The sequence below is a fragment of the Phyllobates terribilis genome, unplaced genomic scaffold (genome assembly GCF_046119375.1).
Source record: "Phyllobates terribilis strain yellow unplaced genomic scaffold, ASM4611937v1 Scaffold_2__4_contigs__length_985480577, whole genome shotgun sequence".
In the NCBI taxonomy this organism is placed as follows: Eukaryota; Metazoa; Chordata; class Amphibia; order Anura; family Dendrobatidae; genus Phyllobates; species Phyllobates terribilis.
The window spans coordinates 129765412-129786632 of NW_027362762.1; the positions used below are offsets into that span (position 1 = coordinate 129765412).

The 21221-nt window shown below is 45.6% G+C and overlaps 1 protein-coding gene across 5 annotated transcripts in view; it reads left to right on the top strand.

Annotated features, from left to right (window-relative positions):
* Nucleotides 1–21221, top strand: part of LOC141196796 (mitochondrial ornithine transporter 1-like) — a 108661-nt gene that overhangs the window by 12337 nt on the left and 75103 nt on the right. For 2 of the 5 annotated variants that reach the window (XM_073662593.1, XM_073662592.1), the window contains exon 2: nucleotides 3470–3661. The gene's annotated coding sequence lies outside the window, so the exon portion shown is untranslated. The other 3 variants (XM_073662595.1, XM_073662591.1, XM_073662594.1) reach the window with 3 other exon arrangements.

Genomic DNA, 21221 nt, shown 5'->3' on the forward strand with positions numbered 1-21221 from the left:
CCTAAATATTTAACTACAGGCTATATCTCAGCCTTAGATATTTTGGCCCCAAAATGTTATGTGATGCATGCACAGTTACTCACTGCGGGGCCCTTCCAACCGGTGAGCAGTAATAATGATGCTTGTGGCTTGAGTCCTCAGCGGCGCCCTTCACCTCTCACTGTGGGTCCTGGCCTTTATCATCTTTTAACAGCGTTCCTGACAGAAATCTCCTCAAATCTGGACAGGTTCTGGTCACGAGCAAGTCTCACTGTGGGTCCTGGCCTTTATCATCTTTTAACAGCGTTCCTGACAGAAATCTCCTCAAATCTGGACAGGTTCTGGTCACGAGCAAGTTCAGCTCCAATCTGCCACTTCTCTGCTGTCTGTGGGATGCTCCCAGATGCAGATGCTGCTGGATCCTTTCCAGCAGGTCCTTTTACTGTTTAGGACATCTCTCGACTGCACTCAAGATGGCCACACTTCCACTTTCTGTGTCTCATGAGTCAGTCTGTAACCCCTCCTTTGACACTTCTGTATGCATTATACAGTCTTTCAACAATACTTTGGCAACAGCGACATCTTATGGCCAGATAATAACATTGTAAAGAAGCAAAATATATTTACAAGTGCAGTGTTACACTGGTATGAATACAGTTATACACAACTATATCACCCAGATGGATTGACACACATCTCACAGATGGACATATTGTCCATGTTCCCCCTTGAAGAACAAGTGTATTATTATGTTGTGTAATGTGAACTATGACATGCTTTAATAGTGTTAATGTTGTATGTTGCCCTACAATAGGGAGAGTTAGAGTTAAGATTGGGAGTAGTCAAGAGTGGGAGGGGACAAGATGAAGGGAGAGAGACATTTTCTCATCAGAACGTCAGATTGAGCCCAGTGTGCATAGAAAGTAGACCTAAGGTCTAATGTGAGCAGTGCCACATGATGTGGGTGTCCCTAATGTGAGAGGAGACTGAAACAGAGGATAGCGAGATCCTAGCGGAACAAAGGAGAGAAGTGACCGAAAGGTAGAGAGATTGATTGGAGATGGGTCCAGGGGAAGGACGCCTAGCAGTACGGCCCAGAGTTTTTAACTCCAAGAGGTAAAGGGCCAAGACGGGACAGAGTATGTGAGATGAAAAAAGTGACCTGGGCGGGAGTTCCAGAATGTCAAGGACAGAGAAAATAAGTACCAGCCATACTTGCAATATAGTTCCCTAGAAGGAAAAGAAGGTGCGGAACCGCGGGTGGAGAATAGGACTGTTGCTAACTGAACTATAGTTCTGAATAATTTTTCTATTTTTCCATCGACAAAGCCGTATGAGTGCTTGTTTTTTTGCGGGATGAGTTTTACTTTTGAATAAAACCATTCATTTTATCATGTAATGTACTTGAATGCAGGAAAGAAATTCCAAGTGAGGCAAAGTAGCGAAAAAAGCGCAATTCCGCAATTTTTTTTGTTAGTTTTTTTTATTTACAGCACTCAATATACAGTAAAAATGACTTGGCAATGTTATTCTCCAAAGCAGTGCAATTACGTCAATACCAAACATGCACAGATTTTTTTTTATGTAAATGATGAAAAAAAAAATTGGAAATTTGTAAAAAAAAACATTTGAAGTAATTTTATATTTTGATAGAGCAGACTTTTACAGATCAACCAGTCACATATGCTATGTACAGCAATACCACAATTTTGCTGTATATAGCAAAACTTACTGTCTCCTATGAACACTGGCCACGGTGTCACGCAAGGTGTGGGAAAGACTAAGTGCAACACGAAGGAAAGAGGGGAAGGGAGCCCAGACACTAGGGAAAGGGGGAGTGGAGACCTCCCAGGCTAATCTGATATCACCCTGTCTTCCCTATCGTCCCTATATTGGTTCCTCACCAATCGCCGCACAGGAACCTAAACCCTGTATTTTCCTAGAGCTTAGCCCTGGATAGGAAAGGGGGGATTTGCACTAGTCAGTCCCCACTAACAACTAAAGACAACAAGGGAGACAAACACGGGGGAAAGTAACTTAGCTTGAGCCTACTTCAGAGAGATTACACCACACGTCCTCCTAGCGTGGAATGAACCTGAGGAAGTAAGCAGACTGCAATAACTCCAAGCCTTCACCAGGGAACATGTGAATATCACCGGCAACTCCCTGTAGCAAACAGAAAGAATTTAAACACCCAGGCCTGGGGTCAATTAGCAGGAGGGAGGTAGCCGCTGGGTCAAAGAGTGAGACAGATTTAAGAAGGTGTCTGTAATGCCAAACGAAGAGATCTTCTGCAACCAACTGCAGGGCGACTGTCTGTCACATCTGACACATGGGCTGGCTCTCAAAGGAGTACCGTCATAAAAGGCAAGGGGTCTTCAGCAGAACCCCAGCTATCATACCAACTCATTGGTGCCCCGCAATCACGTTGGGCACAGACTGACAGCAGCATTTCACAGGGTAACAGCCATTGGTGGAGCTTCTGATCCCACATCAAAGTCAGGAAGCTGACATTGGATGTTCCAGTACCTCCAACGTTAGGAAGGGGTTAGTACCTATGGATTTTGACTATGATGTTGTAAACGCTCCTATAGTTGCAATGTGTAGGTGTCCCAATACTTTTGTCCTTATAATGTACAATATGAGGAAAGATGTATCCCTGCTATAAATGATAAGACTATTACAAATGCCAGGCAAATCCATGACATTCTACAAATTATAGACATTTGAGGTGGCTTCTGATGTTCTTATTAATTATTGGTAAGCAATACATGATTTCTTATAATACACACCTGTCCACCATTAAATGATTGATAGGAATCCCCCTCATACTTTTCAAAAAGATCAAAGGAGAACATTAGATTGTATTCCAGCAGTTGGAATATATATATATTATATAATTCTCACTAATGCTGCTGAGTAACCTCTTTTTTAAAAGAGAGGGGGACTTAATGTTAGTCAACTAACCACTCACTGCCTGTTAATGGGAATCTGCAACCTGGTCTGAGAGCAGCATAATGTAGAAACAGAGATCCTGATTCCAGTGATGTGTCACTTACTGGACTGTTTGCTGTAGCTTTGATGCAATCACTGTTTTATCATCAGGAAATTATCACTAGAGGACTAGTAAACCTGCTGCCATGTAGTCCTCCATATTCATGAGATTGGTATAACCCTGCCGACACAACTGATTGGCAGCTTTATGCCTATGCACAGTGTACACAGGAAGCTGACAATCAGTAATGTGGGGTGTGGTTATACAGAGCTCAGCATTCAGAGAATTGGTAGATCTGCACCAAGTAGTCCAGTAAATGATACATCAGGGTTTCTGCCCCTATATCATACAGCTCTCAGATGGGGTAGCAAAAAAATGGTGGCAGATTCCCTTTTATTCTTTCTGAAGTCATCAGCCCCCAAACGCTATCTTGGTAGACTTGGATCAAACTGAATCTAGAGGAACCCTGACCTTTACCCTTTATCTTCTATACAGGGACCTGGACTTACAACGGGGCCCCCTGGGTTGCGTCCACGGAGAGGCTGCTAGCCAGAAAAATGAGCCTGAGGCAGGAGTAGTCTAACTAGCCTGGCCAGCAACTGGAGAGACAGAACCAGGGACAGCATCAGGAGAGAAAATCAGTAACAGCCAGGCCAGATACCAGGTGGTCAGTCAAAGCGAAGGCAGGTAAGCCGGAGTCAGCGTCGGGAGGGATATCAGAACAAATATGGTCAGGGTCAAAAGCTGGGTCAGAATCAGGATAAGCTCACCAGGAATAGTACCAGTGAACAGGAGAAAACCAAGCAATAATTGGTAACTCCCCACAGTATACTGGGAGTTTAAGTAGGGTATGGTACTGCCCCATTGTCACAGCAGGGAGATAATTACACTTACTAATCTGTTGGATAGCACACACACACACAACCATTCTGCCCACTAATATTAGCCATAACATCTCCTCTATCACAAGACCCTCCGTAGGATGAATGCGATGGTGCCTGGCGACATACGAAGTCTGGAGCAAGTCCGGGTAGAAATGTAACACTGCAACAGAAGAAAAACTCTGTATCAATAGAATTGTATTGATAGTCATATAAAATCTTGATCTATGGGAATGGCCAGGTAAGAGTAATGGATACATAAAGAAGTGGGTGTCCAGCTAAGTCTACTGAATGTGTAGGAATATGGAGCTACTCTAGGGGGCAAAATAATTGGAACAGAAATGTAGTAATTTTTATGGCAAAATATAGGTGACTGCACACACATGAGTTAATAATATTAAAAAATAAGTAGAAAGTGGATTCCCAGGCAACTGGCAATACTGTATGAAGACTTTGGTCATATTCTTCAGGCAGTGTGTCCAAAAAGATTTTATTTTAATAAAGAATCTTGCATGATATGTTATGAATCTACCTCTGAAAAATATTTGGGCTTCTAGCTGTGTGTGGGACTTGTTCTATTAGTCCATCTATACTGACCTCCATCAGGTTGCAAACTGAATATAATTTTTTTCTGCATCTAGCTCTGAAAAAATATTTGGCCTTCTAGCAGTGTGTGGGACTTTCTCTATTAGTCCATCTATACTGACCTCCATCAGGTTGCAAATTAAAAATAATTTTTATCTGCATCTAGCTCTGAAAAAATATTTGGCCTTCTAGCAGTGTGTGGGACTTGTTCTATTAGTCCATCTATACTGACCTCCATCAGGTTGCAAACTGAATATAATTTTTTTCTGCATCTAGCTCTGAAAAAATATTTGGCCTTCTAGCAGTGTGTGGGACTTGTTCTATTAGTCCATCTATACTGACCTCCATCAGGTTGCAAACTGAATATAATTTTTTTCTGCATCTAGCTCTGAAAAAATATTTGGCCTTCTAGCAGTGTGTGGGACTTTCTCTATTAGTCCATCTATACTGACCTCCATCAGGTTGCAAATTAAAAATAATCTTTATCTGCACCTAGCTCTGAAAAAATATTTGGCCTTCTAGCAGTGTGTGGGACTTGTTCTATTAGTCCATCTATACTGACCTCCATCACGTTGCAAATTCAAAATAATTTTTTGTCTGCATCTAGCTCTGAAAAAATATTTGGCCTTCTAGCAGTGTGTGGGACTTTCTCTATTAGTCCATCTATACTGACCTCCATCAGGTTGCAAATTAAAAATAATTTTTATCTGCATCTACCTCTGAAAAAATATTTGGGCTTCTAGCTGTGTGTGGGACTTGTTCTATTAGTCCATCTATACTGACCTCCATCAGGTTGCAAACTGAATATAATTTTTTTCTGCATCTAGCTCTGAAAAAATATTTGGCCTTCTAGCAGTGTGTGGGACTTTCTCTATTAGTCCATCTATACTGACCTCCATCAGGTTGCAAATTAAAAATAATTTTTATCTGCATCTAACTCTGAAAAAATATTTGGCCTTCTAGCAGTGTGTGGGACTTTCTCTATTAGTCCATCTATACTGACCTCCATCAGGTTGCAAATTAAAAATAATTTTTATCTGCATCTAGCTCTGAAAAAATATTTGGCCTTCTAGCAGTGTGTGGGACTTTCTCTATTAGTCCATCTATACTGACCTCCATCAGGTTGCAAATTAAAAATAATTTTTATCTGCATCTAGCTCTGAAAAAATATTTGGCCTTCTAGCAGTGTGTGGGACTTTCTCTATTAGTCCATCTATACTGACCTCCATCAGGTTGCAAATTAAAAATAATTTTTTGTCTGCATCTAGCTCTGAAAAAATATTTGGCCTTCTAGCAGTGTGTGGGACTTTCTCTATTAGTCCATCTATACTGACCTCCATCAGGTTGCAAACTGAATATATTTTTTTTCTACATCTACCTCTGAAAAAATATTTGGGCTTCTAGCTGTGTGTGGGACTTGTTCTATTAGTCCATCTATACTGACCTCCATCAGGTTGCAAATTGAATATAATTTTTTTCTGCCTCTAACCCAGCCAATAGTTTTGGCCTAATACCACAGTTTGGCCACTCAGCTCTGCTCGGTTCCCATCCATTGTTTTTTTGTGCAAACAACTCCAGAGTTGTGAATTAGTTAACCACCAAAATGAGTGGAAAAAGGCCTGCTGCTGGTGGAAAGGGGAATAGGCGTGTTGGGAAGGGGAAAAAAGGTTGTGTCCGTGGTGTAGGTGTTAAAGCAACAGTAACATCTGCAGAAGAATGACCATCTTCCAGCCAAACTAAAATGTCTACTTCTTTTAGCGGACAATGTGATAAGATCCCTTTCTTACGGCCACGCCAATCGCTACAAATTCCAGATGAGGCACAAAAACAGCAGGTGCTTCAACGGATATCAAGTGTTCCTTTAAGTGGGCTCTCCTCCACATCAACTTCAACATCACAAATACTCCAGTCCTCAAAGGTGTCACCCCAATCGCATTTGCTTCCTCACAGCTCCCAAATCTCCAGCTGCCCGTCTGAGTATGAGGTAGAACAGATGGTTGAGTCTGCAGAGCTGTTTACTCATACTATAGCCTGGGAATCAGATGTCGACTCCAGCGCTTCTGTGAATCCAGATGAGGAAATGATCTGCACTGATGCCCAGAATCTTTATGAGTTGGATCCAGGACCAGACGCAGAAGGTTCTGACCATAATGTAGACCCTCATTCCCAAACTGTAACTCCTGTTGGTGGAGACAATGAGGAAGACGATGATGAGACTCAAATACCTGATTGGAGCGACAACTTTAGTTTTTTGTCAGGGCAGGAACAGGTTGGCTCTGAGGACGACGGGTGTGATAACGCACAGGGTGATGATGATGAGGTTGGAGATCCCACTTACTGTCAACCCACAGTCAGCCAAAAGATGAGGTCAGCAGAGGAGGTGGAGGAGGATGCTAGTGACGACGAGGTCAGGTTGCGCCTTCCTGGACAGAGACGTAGTACTGGAAGCACGTCAACAACTGCATCCTCAAACACAACTCTGCCTCTCACCACAAGTCGTGGTGGCTCTTCAGGTCACATGGGTGCTAAGCCTTGCATAGCCTGGGCATTTTTTCAGATCGATAAAGATGACCCAACTCGTGTTATCTGTAACATTTGTCAGCAAAAGCTAAGTAGAGGCCAAAAAATACATAGTTTGAGTACTTCATGCATGAACCGGCACATGGACATGAAGCATAAGTTGCAGTGGGAAGCTCACTGTGCTACAATGCGGCCTAGCCGGCCGGACCAACCACCGTCTGCCATATCTTGTGCATCCGCGGCCTCTTCATCCTCTGTGACTGGGGGGACAGCAGTCACACCTGTTTTGGGGCGCAGACCTGCCACCTCTTTACCCGCATCATTTTCTTTGGAGGTGGTAACACCAGCTGGTGTTGAGCGCTGTCCGACATCGATAGCACCACCTTTGGATCAAGGCAACCTAACATGTCCGCCTGCATCTTCCTCACAGACCGGCAGTTTGCCGGGGACACCCTTATCAACCCCGTCTAAGCACAATAGCCAGCCCTCGGTCCCTCAGATGTGGACAAGTAAAAGATCATTTCCTCCTAGCCATGAGAAAGCTAAGAGGTTGAATTTCACCATCTGCAAGCTCTTGGCTACAGAAATGCTGCCTTTCCGCCTGGTGGACACAGAGGATTTTCGAGACCTTATGTCCGTCGCAGTGCCCCAGTACCAGATGCCCAGTCGGCACTACTTCTCAAAGAAAGGTGTGCCTGCGCTCCACCAGCATGTCGCACACAACATCACCGCTTCTTTGAGAAACTCTGTGTGTGACAGGGTGCATTTCACCACAGACACTTGGACGAGTAGGCATGGACAGGGGTGTTACATGTCGCTGACTGGGCACTGGGTAACTATGGTGACAGCAGGACAAGGGGCTGCTGTCCAAGTCTTGCCGTCCCCACGAGTTGTGCGTCAATCCTCTTTATCTCAAAGTTCCTCCACTGCTTCTGCCTCCTCAACCTCCTCTCGGTCCTCCACCTGCACCCAAAGCCAGTCTGGTCATGCCACAAGCTTTCTAACTGCGCAGAAGGGATCCTGCACACCTCCTTACTATGCTGGCAGTAGGGCTCAACGTCATCAGGCGGTTTTTACTTTGAAATGTCTGGGAAATGTGAGTCACACAGCTGAGGAGTTGTGGTCAGCTCTGGAGAACCAATTTCATGAATGGTTGTCTCCACTGGACCTGAAACCAGGGAAGGCCGTGTGCGACAATGCTGCAAACCTGGGTGCGGCCCTTCGCCGGGGCAATGTCACACACGTGCCTTGTATGGCTCACGTGTTGAACCTGGTTGTCCAGCAATTTTTAGCCCACTATCCCGGACTAGATGGCCTTCTGCAGAGGGCACGGTCGCTGTGTGCTCACTTCCGCCGTTCGCATCCCGCAGCTCAGCGACTTACATCTCTACAGAAGTCGTTGGGCCTGCCACTTCACCAGGTAAAAAGCGATGTGCCTACCCGGTGGAATTCAACTCTGCACATGTTGCAGCGACTGTGGCAGCACCGACAAGCCCTGGTGCAATACGTTCTGACGTATAGCCTGGGCCAACGAGATCCAGAGGTGGGGCAAATCACGCTGGAGGAGTGGTCTCAGATCAGGGACCTATGCACCCTTCTGCACAGTTTTGAAATGGCGACGAAGATGTTTAGTGCTGACGATGCCATAATCAGCATGACTATTCCGGTGATTTACATGCTGGAGCACATGTTAAACAGAATTCGGAGTCAGGTGGTGGCACAAGAGGAGGTGGAGGAAGTAGAGGAGGAGGAGTTGTATGCGGAAGGGCTAACATCTGCAAGGTCCAGACGGTCGGCAGCACCAAGGCGGCAGGCATGTGAGGGTGGGGGAGATGGTTTTACCAGGGCGCATGGTAGCAGCCAAACTAGTGAGGAAGGTGCAGGAGACCAGGAAGAAGTGGAGGACGAACTGATGGAAGACTCATCAGATGAGCGAGACCTTGATCACATTTCTGTTGTGCGAGGTTGGGGGGAGAGGACAGAGGAAGGAAGCATGATTGTTACCTCGCCACCAACACAACAGGGACTTGGTGCTCCTGGATGCGCAACACACATGAGTGCCTTCTTGCTGCACTACCTGCAACATGACCCTCGAATTGTGAGAATTAGAAATAATCCTGACTACTGGGTTGCCACACTGTTAGATCCCCGGTACAAAAGTAAATTTGCAGAAATTATTCCTGCCATAGAAAGGGATGCACGCATGCAGGAGTATCAGCAGAGACTGTTGCAGAATCTTACATGTGCTTTTCCACAAAACACCAGTGGTGCACGTAGTGAATCTCACAGTTCCAACTTGCCAACCGTGGGACCGTCGAGTGTTCAGCACTCAAACCGTAACAGAACCACAGTATCTGCTGGTAACATCAATTTTGCGGAATCATTTCACCACTTTTTTAGCCCATCCTTTGCAAGGCCACAGGAGACAAGAAGTCTGACACATAGTCAACGCCTAGAGACGATGGTACAGGAGTATCTCCAAGTAAACATTGAAGCCATGACTGTGTCACTAGACCCTTGCTCTTTTTGGGCTTCCAATCTGGATAAATGGCCGGAGCTAGCCACTTACGCCTTGGAGATCTTGTCATGCCCCGCAGCCAGCGTTCTGTCTGAACGTGTGTTCAGCGCTGCTGGTGGTGTGCTGACAGATAAGCGCACGCGGCTCTCCACTGATAATGTAGACAGACTCACGTTCATAAAGATGAACAAATCATGGATCCGAAACGACTTTTCTACCCCTGTGTCATCCTGGGGAGAGTAAAAGCTTGATGATTGGTTAAAATCACCTCACCAACCGTTTAAGCTTTCAAATTACTAATCATGTTTATCTGTATCTTGGCTGGAAAATAATTTGGGCTTTGTAGCAGTGTGCAGCACTGATTCTATTAGGCCATCTATACTAAGCTCCACCAGATTTAAAATTAATAATAATTTTTAGCTGCATCTAGCCCGGAAAATAATTTTGGGGCTCCGAGATGCGCAAGACACATAAGTGCCTTCTTGCTGCACTACCTGCAACATGACCCTCATATTGTCAGAATTCGAAGTAATCCTGACTACTGGGTTGCCACACTCTTAGATCCCCCAAACTTTTCGATCAACCTTTTCATTTTAATAAAGACCAAAAAAATGGTCATTTTTGAAATTATAAGCATTAGCAGGTTATTAGAAACTGAAATCAAACAGTTTTCAACTCAAAACTTTATTCTAGGTGATGTTACATTTTCACATAGGACCCCTTGTTCGAAAGGAGCTTCTGAACTCTCTCGTCCATTGAATTTGTCAGGTTTTGGATGGTTTCTGCTTCAATTGTTTTGCATGAGGACAGAATACCCTCCCAGAGCTGTTGCTTAGATGTGAACTGCCTCCCGCCATCATAGACACTCCTTTTGATGATGCTCCAGAGGTTCTGAATGGGGTAGAGGTCAGGGGAGCATGGGGGTCACACCATAAGTTTGTCCCCTTTTATTCCCATATCAGCCAGAGATGCAGATGTTTTATGTGCAGCATGAGATGGTGCATTATCATGCATAAAAATGATCTTGCTGTGGAATACACGGTTCTTCTTCTTGAACCATGGCAGGAAGTGCTGTTTGAGAAACTCCACATACATTATGGAGTTCATCTTTACCCCTTCAGGGATCCTAAAGGGGCCGACAATCTCTCTCCCCATGATTCCAGCCCAAAACATTACTCCACCTCCTCCTTGTTGGCGCTGTAGCCGTGTTAGCGTGGGGTGTCCATCAACCAGCCATCCTCCACTCCATCCATCTGGACCATCGAGCGTTGCACGGCACTCATCCGTGAACAAAACAGTTTTGAAATCAGTCTTCATGTAATGTTTGGCCCACTGGAGCCGTTTCTGCTTGTGTGAAGTGGATAGAGGAGGTCGACAGGATGGCGTATGCACAGCTGCAAACCTCTGAAGGACCCTGCATCTTGTTGTTCGGGGGACGTTGGAGGCACCAGCAGCTTCAAAAACTTGTCTGCTGCTATGACAAGGCTTTTTTGCCGCTGCTCTTTTAACCTGACGTAATTGCCTGTAGGAAAGAATCCTCAATTTGCCCTTATTAGCACGCACACGTGTGTACTGTGAATCAGCTACATACTTCTTGATTGCCAAGACACTTCATCCTGATCATCGCACAATGTTGATTGTAGTCATGCCTTGACCTAAACACTCCACAATTTGTTGCTTCTCAGCAGCCGACACATCCTTTTTCTTTCCCATTTTGGCAGAAAATGTAGGCTGCTTAATAATGTGGGACAGCCTTCTTAAGTAGTCTTGCCTTTCATTGGACACACCTGCCAAACTAATTAGCACAGGTGTCTGCAATTGCTTACAGTGATATAAAGAGCCCTGACACACATCACCATCAATGAGTTTAACTGACGAACAAACAAATTCTTCCCTTATCACTCCTAAACACTTTTTGCATAATAATTTGGAACACAGTGTACATGTGCTTTTCCACAAAACACCAGTGGTTCACGTAGTGAATCTTACAGCTCTAACTTGCCAACCGTGGTCTGTATGGAGTTGTTCAATAAAGGGCCCAAAATTAAGATAACATAGATGGGAGAGGTCTCTATGAATAGGAATTCCTAAGTATTTGATACCCTGTGAGGGCCAGGCAAAGGGAAAGTTGGACTGGATGGAATCCTGTATGGATTTGGGGAGGGAGACATCGAGGGCCTCAGACTTCGCTGCATTGATTTTAAAATTTGACCATGTAACAAAGTGATCTATTTCAGCCATAACAGCATGGATGGATATATGTGATTGAGTGATATATACTAGGACATCATCAGCAAATAGAGAGCACTTGTACTCGGTGCCTCCCACCTCAATCCACCTAATATTGGGGTTATGGCGAATTGATGAGAGCAGGTGCTCCGTCACTAGGATGTATAAGAGAGGGGACAGAGGACATCCCTGCCTTGTCCCATTGGTGATTGTGAAAGGTGATGAAAATGTTCTGATGCACCCCCTGGGCCTTGGGACACCCGGAGCCGGACCCTTTTTGGTGGATGCTGGTGGTTGTAGTCTCCGTGGCGGCGACCCAGTTCCGTGGCTCAGGGCGGTCAAACCAGTGGCGGAACTATTTATGTGGTTTTGATGTTTAAATGTCCGACTACGCCACCCGTGGATTGCGGTCAGAGTGAACCGCCGCTGCAGGGCAGACCACTGAGGCTGGTGTTGTGGGTGCAGCAGAGCGTAGCATAACTCCCCACGGGAGGAGTATAGCCTCAGGGCAGTGTATGCGGAGGATGGGGGTGATGGTGCAGGGCAGCAGCAATAACGACACGGAGTCAGTGATGCAGTCCAGGGCCTTTACTCACAGTTCTTATTATCCAAACCACGTCTGCAGGTAACGGCTGCCCACGTCGTACTGTGCTCACCAGGTGAGGGGCTCAGACAACTCCCAGATAACTTTGGAGCGCTTCACAGGACCCCCTTTGTGTGTCCTTTGTCTGGCCTTTCTTACCAACCCTTCTGTCCGGCTGCCTGGGGCCTCCTCTTGGTAAACTTGGCGCCAGTTTCCCTGACCCTATGTGGTGCCTTCCTAGCGGGTGTAGCGAGGGGCTGCGCCACATAAAATGTCACAGCCTCCGGTTTCTAGCTGAGGGTCGTTTCCTGCCTCCACTAGTTTCGGGGACCGGTCTCCCCCTTTGGCCTGACCCCTCCACGCAGGTGGATTCGGGCGTGCAGTGGCGACTCGCCCGTCCGCACCCCTGGGATCCCTTCGTTCCTCGTTCCTGGAGCCTTCTCCGCTCCTCTTCCTTCCTTCTCCCTCTTCCAGGCCTGGGCCTCTGTTACTAGGCCCGCCTCTGGAGCAGAGCTCATGCAGAGCCCCTGCTCCCTGTCACTTCTGCTCAGACTTCTCTGCACTGAACTAAGATGGTGCCCACCTTTTATACTCCCTTCTCAATGCACCCAGGAACTGCTTCCTCCCTGCTCCTGCACTACAGGGTTCCCCTTCCTCAGTGTTCCCTCCCCCCACTCCAGCCAGGGACAGGGACTGTCGTGCCCATCTCAGGGGCATATTGGTCGCCCTGCCCCACGGCAATGTGGTGTAATGCATGCAGGTGTCGGGTCCAGATCCACACTCCATCCTTACCTGAGAGTGAGATATCACACCTCTGGGTGAGGTGCAATACCTCTGTAGCAACCGAGCCCTCAGGGTGCTACAGTTCCATTTATCTTCAGCCTAGGTGACGTATTGCGATACAGGGCCGTGATTTTGGCTATAAAAGGGTCCCCTAGACCCCTACCCCAAGCTTTTTAAGAGAATCATATATGGCGTGCCAGGAGACTCTATGGAATGCTTTCTCAGCATCCAACGAGAGTATCTAATTACAAATTTTTAACTGCATCTAGCCCAGGAAATACTTTGTGCCTAGTAGCAGTGTCTGCTAGTCAGCGGATTATCCCGGCTGTTAAGCAAGCTACACCACCTGTAGTTTGGACACTTAATTTTTTCAAAGGAAATGCTTCGGGACCACGGGATACTCAGTGAAGAGCATCAGGAGGCACCCCAAGGCATAGGGGCTGGGACTGGCAGTAGGATGCCTTGCGGTGGACAGCCGAGCTCAATCCTTATAAAAGCTTTTTAACTGCAGCAGCTTTAGTGGACGCTACTGGAGCTGGAATTACGCGGCTGCTGGCATGAGACTTGCCCTCCAATAGATCCTTGTAAATGGATTTAAAGTGTATTCATTCAAATTAGAGAGACAATTTAAATTAAAAAGCTTAGAGCTGCCTCCACCACAGGGGGGCTCGCTCGACCCACCAGCGGACAGGCACCAGTATTGGGAGAGGGGGGCTGGCCGTCAGGGTTCACCGCGGCTCTGGCACAAACCCGGCAACACGGAGGTGGCACGGGCAGGAGCGGACTGGCCGTGTCGGCTTCTCACTTTTTGGATTTTAGAAGGGCATGACATGCCTATATCTGTGTCTCCCCCTCCTTTTACTCCTCTACCTCTTTTCTTTTCGCATGACTATATGTACTTGTCACTTTTCCATGTGTTAGTTGTGTCTTCTGAGCAGTTTGTCAGCTTTTGGACACCTTTGAAGGTGTTTTCTATGTGTTTCTATGTGTTTTTGTTTGCCTGCCATTGGTTTTAACGGTGTTCGAAGGTGTTCGACGAACAGTTCGGCGAACACACGGGTGTTCGACGAACCGAACCGAACTCGAACACTACGGGGGTGGCTCAACACTAATACTCACCTCCCTTACTCTGTTCCAGCTGTGTTGGCACTCGCAGTCCGGGGCTCCCATGCGGTTGTTGTGACACGTGATGTCCGGTGCCCAATCAGCGCTGGCGTCACTGGCCTGCCTTCGGACAAATTGAACATGAAGAGGAAGTCAGAGATCAGCTGGAACCGAGACTTCATTTCCATGTTCAATTTGACAGAAGGCGGGGACAGTAACGCCTGTCACAACAGCTGCACAGGAGCCCCGGGCCCGCGAGTGCCGACACCGCTGGAACAGTGCCAGCATGGGAGGTGAGTATAAGCTTTTTTATTTTATCAGGGCCAAACAGTAAGATCAAGAAGGGGTTGTCCTAGTAGTGGACAACATCTTTAAGGCTCACACTCAGATAACAAAGTCAAACAACAAAGTAGAGATCTGATTTCATTTAAATATGTGCTCAGAATAGACGGCTCCTGTACTCAGTATTAGGGCCTTCCTGAAATGTTCCTGCTGACTGTAATAAGATCCATAAAGCACTGCTACTGAGACAGCGGGAAAACGAGCCAGTCTGAAGGTCAGGAAGAGAGTGCAGAAAGTAATCAGGAAAGACTGGCAATAAGGCTACATTCCCACGGCGAGTATTTGGTGAGTTTTTGTTATTGCAGATTTTTCAATATTTTTGCCTCTATTATGTAAATTAGGTTATTTGAGTTTTTCCACTGCGTCTTTTAGTGCGTTTTTTTAACGTGTTTTTGATGCTGCAGTTTTTGTCTCTTTTTGGTATGCCATGTTTTAAATAAAGCTGCTTTGTTTTTGATACTTCCTAACATTTAGCTTTGACAAAACTTTATTAATACTGTCATGTGCAGATTACATCTGTTTATAGTGTGCTTCTGCTGTGAAAACCCGCCAAAAACAAGTGAGTAACTTTAACATGTGAATTTTTTGCAGAAAAACCTAGCAAAACTACCAAAAACTCATCGTGGGAACTTAACCTTATATTACTAAAAAGTTATATTAATTTTTATGGAAAAGTGAACCAAAATTGTAGGTTTGCTTTGTTTTATAGTTACAATGGTAGGCAGTGGCGTACCGCCAATGGCTACAGGCCACGCGACTGCTATGCGGCCCGTGAGCCGGGGGGGCCCCATAGCAGTCGCCCCCATCCTGCACTCCCTGCTCCGCTGCTTGATTGCCTCCGCCACCCGCCGGCACTGTCTTCAGGCATGGCCACGCGCAGTGCGCTGTGAGGCTGTGTCTTGTAGTAATAACACGGCAAGGGTGACACTGCACCTTTAATTGTTCTTGTGTCGCCCCTGCCATCATTACTAGCAGACACAGCCGCACAGCGCACTTCACGCGGCCATGCCTGAAGACAGTGCCGGCGGGTGGCGGCGGCAATCAAGCAGCGGAGCGGGAGTGCAGGAGGGGGGCCCCGATGAAGGAAGGCCCCGAGGTGGGCCCTGATGAAGTGCCGGCAATTAAGCAGTGCCAGCGGAGCGGTGGGTGCAGGAGGGGGGCCCCGATGAAGTGCCAGCAATCAAATGCCGCCGGGGGAGGGGTCTGGGCCCCGACGGTGAGTGGGCCCCTCTGATGGTCCAGATATGCCGGCGGCCCTGCACAGCTGTACCAGACACAGGCCAATGGGCAGGTGAGTGAGGCTTGTCGCCAGATTCCCCAATCCCCATATTAAATATATTTCTAAAGTGTCTTGTGTGTATGTCAGTGTGTATGACTGTGTATATATATATATTTATGTTTGTTTTATGTGTTTTTAAGAATGTGTTCAAATATGTACGCATGTCTGTATGTGTACATACAGTACAGACCACAAGTTTGGACACACCTTCTCATTTAAAGATTTTTCTGTAATTTCATTACTTTGAAAATTGTACATTCACACTGAAGGCATCAAAACTATGAATTAACACATGTGGAATTATATACTTAACAAAAAAGTGTGAAACAACTGAAAATATGTCTTATATTCTAGGTTCTTGAAAGTAGCCACCTTTTGCTTTGATGACTGCTTTGCACACTCTTGGCATTCTCTGGATGAGCTTCAAGAGGTAGTCACCGGAAATGGTTTTCACTTCACAGGTGTGCCCTGTCAGGTTTAATAAGTGGGATTTCTTGGCTTATAAATGGGGTTGGGACCATCAGTTGTGCTGTGCAGAAGTCAGGTGGATACACAGCTGATAGTCCTACTGAATAGACTGTTAGAATTTGTATTATGGCAAGAAAAAAGCAGCTAGGTAAAGAAAAACGAGTGGCCATCATTACTTTAAGAAATGAAGGTCAGTCAGTCTAAAAAATTGGGCAAACTTTGAAAGTGTCCCCAAGTGCAGTTGCAAAAACCATCAAGCGCTACAGAGAAACTGGCTCACATGAGGACCGCCCCAGGAAAAGAAGACCAAGAGTCACCTCTGCTTCTGAGGATAAGTTTATCCGAGTCACCAGCCTCAGAAATCGCAGGTTAACAGCAGCTCAGATTAGAGACCAGGTCAATACCACACAGAGTCCTAGCAGCAGACACATCTCTACAACAACTGTTAAGAGGAGACTTTGTGCAGCAGGTCTTCATGGTAAAATAGCTGCTAGGAAACCACTGCTAAGGACAGGCAACAAACAGAAGAGACTTGTTTGGGCTAAAGAAGACAAGGAATGGACATTAGACCAGTGGAAATCTGTGCTTTGGTCTGATGAGTCCAAATTTGAGATCTTTGGTTCCAACCACCGTGTCTTTGTGCGACACAGAAAAGGTGAACGGATGGACTCTACATGCCTGGTTCCCACCGTGAAGCATCGAGGAGGAGGTGTGATGGTGTGGGGGTGCTTTGCTGGTGACACTGTTGGGGATTTATTCAAAATTGAAGGCATACTGAACCAGCATGGCTACCACAGCATCTTGCAGCGGCATGCTATTCCATCCGGTTTGCATTTAGTTGGACCATCATTTATTTTTCAACAGGACAATGACCCCAAACACATCTCCAGGCTGTGTAAGGGCTATTTGACCAAGAAGGAGAGTGATGGGGTGCTACGCCAGATGACCTGGCCTCCACAGTCCCCAGACCTGAACCCAATCGAGATGGTTTGGGGTGAGCTGGACCGCAGAGTGAAGGCAAAAGTGCTAAGCATCTCTGAGAACTCCTTCAAGATTGTTGGAAGACCATTTCTGGTGACTACCTCTTGAATCTCATCAAGAGAATGCCAAGAGTGTGAAAGCAGTCATCAAAGCAAAAGGTGGCTACTTTGAAGAACCTAGAATATAAGACATATTTTCAGTTTCACACTTTTTTGTTAAGTATATAATTCCACATGTGTTAATTCATAGTTTTGATGCCTTCAGTGTGAATGTACGATTTTCATAGTCATGAAAATACAGAAAAATCTTTAAATGAGAAGGTGTGTCCAAACTTTTCGTCTGTACTGTATCTGTGTTTGTGTATGTGCATATCTGTGTACTATGTGCATGTCTGCGTGCCGTGTGCGTGCATGTCTGCTACCGTGTGCGTGCATGTCTGCTACCGTGTGCGTGCATGTCTGCTACCGTGTGCGTGCATGTCTGCATACCGTGTGCGTGCATGTCTGCATACCGTGTGCGTGCATGTCTGCGTACTGTGTGTGCGTGCATGTCTGCGTACTGTGTGTGCATGTCTGCGTACTGTGTATGTGTGCGCATGTCTGCGTACTGTGTGTATGCTCGCATGAGTACATTTTACCCTGTGGGGGGCTGCATTATACTGTGTTGAGGACCATGGGGTGCATTATACTGTGCTGCGGACCATGGGGAGTGCATTATACTGCATGGAGACCATGGAGAGTTCATTATACCATGTGGAGGACCATGGCGAGTGCATTATACTGCGTGGAGGACCATGGCGAGTGCATTATACTGCGTGGAGGACCATGGCGAGTGCATTATACTGCATGGAGGACCATGGCGAGTGCATTATACTGCGTGGAGGACCATGGCGAGTGTTTATACGGCGTGGAGGACCATGGCGAGTGCATTATACAGTGTGGAGGACCATGGCGAGTGTATTATACTGCATACAGGACCATGGGGAGAGCATTATACTGCGTGGAGGACCATAGGGAGTTCATTATACTGCATGGAGGACCTTGGCGAGTGCATTATACTGCGTGGAGGACCATGGCGAGCGCATTATACTGTATGGAGGACCATGGCGAGTGCATTATACTGTGTGGAGGACCATGGTGAATGTCTTATATTGTGGGGAAGACCATGGTGAGTGTCTTATACTGTGTGGAGGGCCATGGGGAGTGCATTATACTGTGTTGAGGACCATGGGGAGTGCATTATACCGTGTGGAGGACCATGCTGAATGTCTTATACTGTGTGGAAGACCATGGCGAGTGTCTTATACTGTGTGAAGGGCCATGGGGAGTGCATTATACTGTGTTGAGGACCATGGGGAGTGCATTATACTGTGTGGAGGACCATGGCGAGTGCACTATACTGTATGGAGGATCATGGCAAGTGCATTATACTGAGATTGCCGAGTGCATTATACTCTGTGGAGTGTGGAGAGGTGTGGGGCCATTATACTGCATGGAGGGCTGAGCGGGGGTCACAGTTGGGGGATCATACTGTGTTGGGGTCACCATACTTTGCCTTGGGAGTTGCCTTGGGGTGCAGTAGGGTCATGGTACTGTGCATGTGGAGGAATTCACCATGGGGGTATCATACTGTGTCTGGGGGACACTTTTGTTGGCATCATACTTTATGGGGCAATGAAAGAAGGATCCAGGACTTCAGCAGGAGGGAAATTACTATGTAAAGGCTGGAAAGTTGTGAAATATGCTCTTCTGTGACCCCGACAATTATTTAATTTTTTTTGGGGGGGGGCGAGGGGCCCAATTAGAACTTCTGCTATGGGGCCCCATGATTCTTATGTACGCCTCTGATGGTAGGTACATTTTAATTTGTTAAATCCCCCCACATTTCCTAGATTGTTTCTATTGGTGAAATAATATGACCTCTTACATGTTCATTGATCACTTATGTTAATAGTCAGTTTTATAAGCAGCAGAACCTAGGGTGTAAATGTCCAGTATTTCAGAAGTAAGTGAGACTAGCGAAAATCACGTGGGGAATGAATTGTGAAAGGGTCACAATGGAATATGTAAACAGACAGAGGGGAAAATGTCACTTTACTGACTGAGATCAGGACACTGTGTAAATAGACAGATTGTCCATAACCATGTGCTCTGTTTCATGTCTCACAAATCTGAAATCAGTCCGAGAGGAAACCGGAAAGCGGTGAGTGCACTTTCCTTTTCTGTCATTACTACGAATTCTGGAGTTTTGTGTCTCTTTTACAAATCTTTCTCCTACATCAAAAGGGGATAACAACTATATATCTATAAGATCCTGGACAGTATGTAAGAATAGGGGACCTTTTCTACTGTCCATTAACATAAATTTCATCCCTGATTTGTTTGAAGCTGGAGGAGCTTGTGCCGAGAATTGTGCAATTATGGAAATTCTACAGCTCAGTAAGTGCCGCTCTTATCAGTAGAAACAGGTAACACAGTCAGTAAAATAGTGCAAGATACAATACGTGATAAAAGAATATATATATACATTTTTTTTTTTTCTGAAAATAATTGAGTATACAATCCCAATTAGTCGGAAAAGTATTTGCTAAATTTGCACTTAGGTTACAATCACACATCCATTTCTATAAATACATCTGTTAAAAATGGATAATCTTCCATTTTTAAAAAAAGGAAAAAGTTAGATTGCCTGAACTGTTTTCCATTTTCACTTAGCACTGGATCAGTTAAAGACAGATAAAAAATAAGAATGTCTTCTGTTTTTCATCCCTTTTTAAGTGATCCCCATAGATTTGAATAGCAGAAAAACTGATGAGAATATGACATATATGGAAAGGACACACAGATCCATTAAAAAATTGATGTGTGAATGGTTATTTCATTGATATATACCTATTCATTTTTGTATTGGATATCTATTAAAAACAGTTAGGTGATGAAAATAATGCATCACAAGACACACAACAGTTCTGAGTAGGAACCGATTTTTTTATGCACCCATAGACTTGAATGGGGGAGTCTCACCTGATATACCCAAAAAAGTAGTGTATGCTGTGATTATTTTCTCACGGTCAGTCGGACCAAGAGGAAAATCATTCATCTGAACAGCCCTATTGAATAACATGGCTCAGTGTTCGGTCCGTGTGCTGTCTGATTTTTGATCGGGCAGCACACGTTTGATTTATACGCTCAACTGCATGAGCCCTAGCTTAGAGGTAGACCATGTATCCACTGTGCTGCCCATGAGAAGAGAATGCCAAGGTATTCCCCTTTGCTATGGGCAGTGTATACCTCTAGAATAACAGCAATACTAGAAAATTAATGACAGTGAAATAAGAGGGCAGCGCCTTTCTCCTCATCTAGAAGGAATAGTAGGAGGCAACTAAAGAGGGCAGCAAGCCAGAAACTTGGCACTCAAATGGCAGTGAATGAAAAATTTATTTTAGTGGCAATCCAAATAGTGGTCAACTATTTCAGTGCGGAGTTTCTTCCTTGCTTGACAATGGATTGAAACATTACTTGAGCACCTCATCTACAACCAGGGAGTGCCGTATACTTCTACAGTAAAGAGGGCAGCAGGTCTTAGGATGGTGGTGTGTGATGACATATTACTAATATATTAGTAAAATGGTGATGTGCCAAAGGGAATAGCTGGCACTCCTCTTCCCATGGACACCACAGTGGCTAAATGGTCTACCTCTATGGTGTGCATAGAGAGAAACCCATTTGGCCTACAAAGCAGGTTCTGCATGAGGTGAAAAATGTGTGACCAAAATCAAGTTCAAGAACACAACTACTGTGTCCTGCAAAAATGAAACAGGCACAGTAGACCATGGGATATACAGGGTGAACTAAAAGCAGGTGGACAGTAACTAACACAAACCCTATTCCACCTAGTGTCCACCTACTTTTGGTTCACCCTGTAAAGGTCGTGTCACACTGCAGTCACCTGGCCTGACATCTGACTAACACGTC